The 9,333-nt window shown below is 44.4% G+C and overlaps 1 pseudogene; it reads left to right on the top strand.

Moving 5' to 3' along the window:
* The first annotated feature begins 433 nt into the window (after positions 1–433).
* Positions 434–4,840, top strand: LOC127294645 (uncharacterized; annotated as a pseudogene).
* The last annotated feature ends 4,493 nt before the right edge of the window (positions 4,841–9,333 follow it).

Genomic DNA, 9,333 nt, shown 5'->3' with positions numbered 1-9,333 from the left:
GGCCGCTCCGGCGACCATTGGTGGGCGGCGCCGCCACCAAATGGTAGCGCGCGTCGAGCTGCCTCTTTTCCCCCTCCCGCACGACGCTATCGCCCTCCATTTCGGCCGATTGCAGCTCCGCCCGAGCTCCCAGAGAGCTCATGGCCGCACTGACGTCATACTGACGTCAGCGTGATGTCATTTTTCCTTTTTTTAATTTCTGTTTTATTTTCAGTAATTGATTAATAATATAAATTCAGAAAAATACAAAATTATATATCAAATTGATCATGAAAACATTTCCTATTTGTTTATACATGTTTCATACATGATTGAACCCATTAAATGTGGAGCTTAGTAGAAAACCCTAATACACCCCTCTCATATGGCGGTATCCAATGCCGGAACCCCTTTAATCTGATGATGCACCTAGGGTTAATTCAATTCCTCTAATATGACATGTCATTCATATTGTCTGCGCATTGCATTATGCCATGTGTTGATTGTTCTTTACCTTTCCGGTATTTGCTTCTTCGCGATCGATAGAGCACGAGTCCGAGACGATGAAGATGAACGACACCGAAGATCAATAATTGCCCACCGACAAACAAGTCAAGTGCAAGTTTATCGAAGCTCCACTTCGGTTTGTCAGGGACAAAGGCAAGCCCTATCCTGGTTCATATATGATTTTGAAATGTCTTTACTCTGGTTCCTACATATTGCATACGATTCAACTGTCTTTTATCGATAGGTAGATTTATCCTATCTATTGCATGTTTCACCCTTGTAGCATCAAATCCATGATCCACTGCTCCTAGCATAACTAGGTTTGGCATGTGTGCATCGTTAGAGCCTTTATATCTTTATGCTTAGCCATGCTTAGATTGTTACGCTACTACTCCGGTCTTCGGACTGGAGTCTTACAATGAAATGAATCTAGCATGACAGGTTGACGTGGTAAGTATAGAGATGCTGTTAAACATGATTAAAAGCTCATACGAGAGGCCACATTGGGATGTGGTGGGTTGTTTCGTTTCTGCCGACCCTAGGAACCGAGTTCTCGCCTCTTGAACCAAGACTGAGCGTACAACTACACGAGGCCCTATTATGGTACCCTCTCGACTCACTAGCTTTCCTAGTAGATTCCATGAGTCACATAGTTTGCGTGTTACCTGGTCATATGCATTGCATTTTGCTTGGGGTAAAGGTACATAACAGGCAGGTAAGCGTGGTCGTGGTGGCTGGGGGTTGCGGCCTCTGGGGAAACCCACCACGGCTCACATCGTTAAGTACCGACTTCGGAACTTGACCCGTTACGGCGGAACAATCCTTAGCGCGTGACTCATGGTCTCGGCGACAGCAAGGTAAAGGTCGTGGTCGACCACCCTCTGCCAGCTTTCCAAGGAAGAGAGCTAATGGTCCTGGCATTAAGAGTCGGTTGGCACGTGTGGGTAAAGTTGTGCACCCCTGCAGGGTTAAATCTTTTCAAGCCGTGTCCACGGTTACGGACGACTTGGGAACGGACGTGGAGATCATAGAGAACTTTAACCTCATCGTAAAACTTGGCAAACAATGTGTGTTTACGGATACCTTCTCCGGGTTGTTGAGGGGGTGATCCGAGGATAGTGGTTCGAGATGATGAAGATTTGGTGGATACAATATGATGATCAATAGAGCTAGGGATATCGCTCTCTTATCCCCTTTTAAATATTCTGAGTAGTCGAGCTTCTCCTCTCTCTTGTCTTACAAAGGAAAATTGGCTTTACGCAAAAGAAGATCTACAGAAAGCCCGCATATCCGCTTTGCTAAAAGGTTGTACTAAGTCTTGCTGAGTCCCTGTACTCAGCTTTGCATGCTTTTGTTTCAGACGAAGTTGCTCCAACAGATGGTGGTTTCTAGTCGACATCGACGAGTAGCTTGGGGTTCCAAGGTGGCAGCCTGGAATCTATGGGCTGGGACGTCGCCGTTTTGCTCCTGGCCTCTTAGGCCTTTTGCTATCTTGCTATGTCTAATAGCATAACCTTGCTTCCGTTGATTGATGTATGCCAGGTCAGTGACCTCTGCTTGTAATACTTTGGTTCTTCGCTCAGTTATGAGCTTGTATTACTTCTTAGAGTCGTAGAGTCACTGTTGTGTTACCGATTCTCTCACTGTAGTCTCTCGAGCTCTAGGTTAGGCTTATGTCAGATGAAGATCTGGTATTTGTCTAACCCTGATCCCGAGGGTGCCACATCCTCTCCACAAATTTCTACACAAGGTGAGCCCTGAACCTTCAAATCGATCCGCTCCCTGGTTTCTTCTCTCTCCTCTTGTCTCTGTTTTCCTCCATTCCTCTTTGATTTCTGTCCTAACTTTGTGGCTGTGGTTAAATCGACGAATACAAAACAGGGTCTACGAGGACGAGGAGGAGTGGTTCTGAGAGATATTCTCGGGATCGAAGAAGGAGGACGCAGCCGGAACTAGCACGAGTTCCTGGTGCAGCGGATGGGCGGGCCCGCCTCTCTTCTCCCAGATGAGAGGTAACTTGATTCACTCTATGTCTGAACTGTAAAGCTCCATTTATTTTGAGCACATGTGGTAGATTCATTTGTGTTCTTGGAACAACGTACAAACAATGGGTACGGAGGATAGAAGGGACGACGAATATATTATGGTATTGGTTTGATTCGTCAGAATATTGTATCTAGGACATGAATCTTTGTTTGCATCTGAATTAAAGCTATAAGATTTTTTTCCCCAAAGAATTAAAGCTATAAGATTAATTAACTGTTTGGCCAATATTACAGATGAAGATACACTCTGGTTTTCATTGATTGCTTTAAGCACCCGAAACATCCATTCGCAGTTGCTCATGTTCTTCCTGCAAATTTAGCACTTGCAACCAAAGTAATACTTGCACGGAATCATTTGGACCTTCAAATAATCTGGGTAGAAATGATACCTCGTCTTTAATACCTTTGATTTCTAGAATAGATTATCAACACATGAAACCTCAAATTGATGACGAAGCGTTCATCTTGAACCTAAACTGCCTAAATTCTGAGGTGTGATACTCAATGTGTGGACTGTATAATTCAGCTCGTTTTGTTTAGATTACAGATCGTCTTTTGGTAGCACCATTGCTTTTTCCTGAGAGCTATAAGAGTATTTATGTATACATGTTTTCCGATTATTGTGTTCTTTCAACATAGTTATCAAAGAGCGCTTCATGCCTTGCAGCAATGCGATGATCATTTGGTGCTCTATTCTTTCATCAGTTGACTGCCTACTGATCATTCATCTGAATAGTCATACAGTCGAGTTTAACTCTGAGAACAACTTGTGGCTCAGGGTTTGACTCTTGCACTATGAAATAGTTTCTAATATTTAAAGTCAACTCTATGAATCTTATACAGATTCACCCAAGAGATGGACTAGGTCATGGAATCAAGGTGACTCGCTGCTGATTTGTCGTCTGCTTGCTGCTCATTTCATCATATTGAGATAACAACCTCCATCCAAGTTCATTCCAATTGGCTCCACTTTGTCTATGCAGTTTCTTCTACTACTGATGCATTGCCATAAACTTAATACGCTTTATTATAAAACTATTGCCATGATGTCTATGTGAAGGGTTAATGATCAATTCACATCCTCCATTTGTAGCCAATTCAGAGTCCATTATTACGTACCGGCCTGGTTGTGTGCGTGGGTGGTATGGATCAGCCGATGTTGTGTTGGTCAAAGGGGATGGTCTCGGTCTGGTGGTGCCCATGGCTTTCCCTCTTACATGGTGAGAGCCACCTCATCTCCACGTGTGAACCCATCGCTGAAGGTCTCTTCTCGCTCCTTCACATCGCTGAAGGTCACCATCAATCCGCGAGGGAGGATGGCAGCCTTTCAGCAGTTCGTTCTTTTGTTTAGCTTTGCTCTAAATTTTCTCGGTGTTCTTTATTTGGTCGCTCATGTGATTCTTATGTTATTCTTTGCAGGTAATCATTGCGCTGGAGCTTGCCGCATCGAGTTGTTGAGGCTTGGTTAAGGGTTTGCATGTGTAGTTTGTAAGTTTACCCCTCTGGCTACTCCTCGGTGATTATTTTTCTATTTTCCTAGGCTTATTTATGGTTACCTTAGGTTCTTTGCTAGGTGCCAAGGTAATTAGTACAAGGGTGGTGTTTGTGTAAGAACATGTCCTTTACCCCATGTGTGGTTTTGGTAATTGATGACAATCCCTATGGACTAACGGTTGCATTGAGAATCAATCTTAGGTCAAGTCCATAGTCATGTTGGACTCAAGGTTGGAAGATGGAGAAGACGGAGTACAATGATGAAGATGGTGTTGAAGAGAGACAAAGACGGTGTTGAAGATGAAGAGAGAAGACGGCGTAGAAGATGAAGAGAGAAGACGACGTTGAAGATGGATGAAGACGGTGGTGTGCGTACAAGATGGAAGAAGACGGTGGCATGGACAATGATGAAGACGGTGGCATGTACAATCATGAAGAGTATGAAGACGGAGCTTGCCGACTCGAGAAGAACGCGCAAGGACTAGGTTTGTGCTCGATAGGATAGTGAGTCGCATCATCGGAGAGAGCTCAAACCTTGCATGCATTTCATCGTGTTCTTGGTTCTTCTTGATTTTTATCCATGAGATAAGTTAGAGCTTGTGTTCATTCTCATGACAAGCTCTAGCTCATCGGAAACGGATTCCGGATGCATTGCATGTTGCATGTGCAAGGGTGATGATTTTCCCGATATACCATATTGAGAGGTTACACCTCTATGACCATGAGAAAATCATCACTCACTCTTTTGCATGTTTTCACCTTGTGTAGTGGTATCTCTCATCGTCCTCTTTCCGGCAAAATTGGTTTCACCTCAATCGGAGTTTCCAAGCTCGAGATATTGCCGTTTTCGTATCGCAGTTTAAAGGAAAAAAGGGACGGGCGGTAGTACCGGTCAGGTACCGGTTTGGTCTCTGCGAGACAATGCATCTGGTCCGGTATTGACCCGGTACCGACCCGGTAGTACCGCTCGAGCGGTAGTACCGCTTGTGGTACCGCTTTGGGCCGATTTGGGCCGATTTCTGACCGTTTTCTGCGCAGTTCGCGCGCGAGCGGTAGTACCGCTTCGACAAGCGGTAGTACCGCTTTGGGCGCGGATCTGGCCGTTTTTCAGCCCCAACAGCTATATTTCTGGGTCCCCTATATATATCTCTCTTCCACCTCCGACCCAACCAACCCTGCCCCTCTATTCTCTCTCCTCCATTGTTGACCTTGGGTTCTTGCTTCCTCCTCTTGGTCCCTCCACTATTTGTTGCATATTTTTGGGGGAAAGGAGAGAGGAGATCTAGATCTAGAGATTCACCAATTGAATCCTCCTCTAAGTGAGAGGATCTTGCTAGATCTAGATCTTGGAGTTTCTTGGTGTTTCTCCTCACTTTGTTCTTCCTTATTCCCCCAATAGCTTCTTCTAGTTTTGTTGGAATTTGGGAGAGAAGAACTTGGGCATCCTAGTGGTGTTCTTAGCCATTGCATTAGGTGCATCGGTTTGCGCTCTCTCCGGGGTTTCGATCTTGTAGGGTGTGTGTGTTCCTCCTTAGTGGTGTTCTTGCCTTAGTGGCCATCTTGCCTCTTGTGGCGCATCACATCCTTGGTGGAGTTGGTTTCCTTGGTGGAGTGTGTTAGCCTCTTGTGGCGCGTTGCATCCTAGGTGGAGTTGGTTTCCTTGGTGGAGTGTGTTAGCCTCTTGTGGCGCGTTGCATCCTAGGTGTAGTTGGTTTCCTTGGTGGAGTGTGTTAGCCTCTTGTGGCGCGTTGCATCCTTGGTGGAGTTGGTTTCCTTGGTGGAGTGTGTTAGCCTCGTGTGGCGCATAGCATCCTTGGTGGAGTGGGTTTCCTTGGTGGTGTGTTGTAAGCCTCTTGTGGCCGTGTACTTGAGAGCCTCCTCGTTGTGGAGTTGCCTCAAGCTTGATACTTGGGAGTTTGCCCAAGCTTGTACGGGTTTGGTGACCACCCTCAAGGGTCCCTTAGTGGATCGAGGCTTTCCTTTGGTGGAAAGGCTCGAGGAGAATACGGTGGCCCTAGTTGGCTTCTTGGAGTGCCTCGTGCCTCCACACCGCTCCAACGGAGACGTAGCACCCTTGGGTGTGAACTTCAGGATACATCGTCGTCTCCTCGTGCACCGGTTACTTCTCAACCCGAGCTCCTTTACCTATGCGCTTTACATTGTGATATCTATCATGCTTGATGCTATGCCTATCTTGTTATTACCTTGTTGCTCATCATGCTAGCATAGGTTGTTGGAGCACTTAGGCAAACCCCTAGTTGATAGGCCTTGAGCTAAACTAGTAAACACTTGTAGTTTTATTCCGCGTAGTTTAGCTCTCAAGAAGAAGTTTTTATACACCGCCTATTCACCCCCCCTCTAGGCGACGTCCTAGAACATTCAATTGGTATCAGAGCTAGGGCTCTCTTATCTTGTTGGGATTCACCGCCTAGAGAGTATGACGTCGGCTAGATGATTAGTGCACATTTCTCCCTTTACATTTGATGGCACTAATTATGATGCTTGGAAATTCTACATGCTTGATTATTTTAGGGACATGCACCCACATGTGGAGCGAATTCTTGATATGGGTTTTTCTCCTCCCAAGGATCCACAAAATCCAACTTTTGAGGAGAAGAAAAACTCTTATCTAGATGCTCAAGCTACTAAAGTCCTTTGCCGTGTTGTGAGTCATGTAGTGATTTCCTCCATTGCGCCTTTCCGGAGTGCTCATGAGGTTTGGACAAAGCTTCAAGATACATATGGTGGATCCAAGACCATTGAGGATGATCACGCTCCTTCCACTTCACCAACGTGTGGTAAGACACAAGGTAATGGTATGGTGAGTGGTGATGAACATTGCATTGTTGATGGTGAGCGCTCCCTTGATGATTCTTCATCTCTATCCCATTGCAATGTCTCATCTTTGGACTTTAACACTTGTAGCACTATAAATGATTTACATGCTAGTGTTGATAGTCCTTGCATATCTTCATCCCATGATGATATGCTTCTCCTGTCTTGTTGCCATAATGAAGATACTTTGCTCTCCTCTAGTATTTGTGCTAACAATGTAGAGGAAACCAAAGATACTATGGGCCAAGATAAGATATTGGATGGAGCTTCAAGGAATTCATCTTCTTCATCATTGCACGGTTCCTACACTTGCCTTATGGCTAAGGCTTCTAAGGTATCTCCTTCCTTGGAACCCTATCTATCTAGTGATGATGAGGATGATGATATGGAAGGACTTAATGTTGCTTCATTAAACAAGTTGGGAAAGTCGGTTTATCATGCTCTTCCTAAGAAAAAACTTGCTCGCTCTAACTTCATGAAAATCTTCAATTTTGCCATTAAGAGCACAAAACTTATTGAGAAAAAGGAAGAACATGAGCGCGAGTATGGACACGAGATTATAAAACTTGGTAAAGCTCTTAAAGAACAACAACACCAATGAAACTCTTGAAGAGAACTTTGCTCTAAAGATACGTAGGGTAAAGGAATCTCGTGATAGAGCTTTAGAGGTGGCACATGATTTACAAATTAAATATGATGAGCTACTAATTGTTCATGGTAAACTCCTTGAGGATTGTGAGCTTCTCACCGAGTCACTTGAGCAATTTGAGGCTCTCAACCAAATAGAGCTTGCTAAGTTGCCTTCTCCTTGTGCTATAATTGATAATGCTTGTGCTTCTAACTCTACCTCTTGTGAAGCTTCCATCTTGAAGGAGAATGTTGAGCTAAGGGCTCAACTTGCTTTGCTAACAAGCAATTATGAGAAATTGGAAGAAAGTCATGGAAAGCTTTCTAGCTCCCATGATGATCTTCTAGTCTCTCATGATTTGCTAAAGTTAGCTCATGAGGCTATCATGACAAAGGTAAAATCTTATGTGCCTCATGTGAGTACAAGCACTACCTCTCAAAATGCTATTTTTCCATGTGCTAGTGCTTTTAGTTCACCCACTCATGCTATTGACTTATCTTGTGGTGAACTACCTTCTATGCCTTGTTCTACAATTTCTTGTGCTCGTGCTAGTAAATCACCCACCCATGCTATTGCTATATCTTGTGGTGAATTACATACCTTGCCTTGTTGCTCTAACAATAAAGCTTCCACTTCCTCTAGTACTTGTGTTTTTACTAACCATGTAGGGGAAATCGACGAGCTCGAGGCCCAAGTCACTTCTTTTAAGAAGAACTTGGTAAAGGGTCATGAGGGGAAGCAATTCCTCAATGACAAGAGTGGACTTGGAATCAACTCCAACAAGAACAAGTCCACCTCGCACAAGCGGAAGAAGGGCCAATGGCATGTGAAGGACCCCGCCAAGATTGTGTGCTTCAAGTGCAAGATTGATGGGCATCATGTTAGATTGTGCCCCTTGAAGAAGAAGCCACTTGGCGAGAAGAAACAAGGGAAGCGGCCTCAAGATGGAGTTCATGGTCTACCTCAAGGCCAAGCTCAAGGTCTACCTCAACGTGAAGAAGGGCCGCTACCCGAGAAGGATCAAGCCAAAGCTCCCGTTGCGGAGAAATCAAGTGAGAAGAAGGGGAGGAGAAGAAGATGCTACATATGCCGTGAGAAGGGCCACATCTCCTCCTTTTGTACAAGTGGTAACTCATCCAACCCTATCTTGATCCATGGTGCTTACTCTCTACATAAGGATGAGGTTGGCGATGTGTTTGCCAAATATGTTGGCACTCAAAGTGGTTTCGCACAAAGAACCATTTGGGTTGCCAAGCCTATTGTGACTAACTTCTTAGGACCCAACTTAGTTGGGGACCAACAAGCCAAAACTTGATCAATAGGTACAAGTGGAGGGCATGGAGGCTTGACTAGCTCATGAAGACTTAGGGGATCTTCATCATTTTCACTTCCTCAAGTCAAGTACTATTCCGTTCATTCTTTATCCATGCACCTCCTTGCGGTAACGAGTTCTCAACTCCTTTACATTGAAAAGTTACTCGCTCCCCTTTTACATGTGTTGGTTTTGTACCTTGCATGTGATTGTGTATGTTGTGCTTCCTACTTGCTTATCTTGCTTCTTATATATGTTGGGTGGCACATCATGTACAATTGTTCTTTGTTGAGCCTATTGCATCTTGTTCATATCTTAGTTGTTGGCTCATGTGAGAAATTAATGGACTATCCCTTTTTGGGGGAGTGATATGCTTTGTGCATTTCACAATCCTAAAATGTGCGACATGATGAATTAAAATCCTATAATGTCCATTAATTATCTCACTTGGGTCTTATTTGCCTCTTGCACGAAAAATGTCTTTATCACATTATGGGGGAGTATTGTGCCTTGTGCATCTTACAAACCTAGAA

The sequence above is a fragment of the Lolium perenne genome, chromosome 4 (assembly GCF_019359855.2).
Source record: "Lolium perenne isolate Kyuss_39 chromosome 4, Kyuss_2.0, whole genome shotgun sequence".
In the NCBI taxonomy this organism is placed as follows: Eukaryota; Viridiplantae; Streptophyta; class Magnoliopsida; order Poales; family Poaceae; genus Lolium; species Lolium perenne.
Note: the sequence above shows the minus strand (reverse complement) of the source record. Positions and strands in the feature narration are given on the sequence as shown.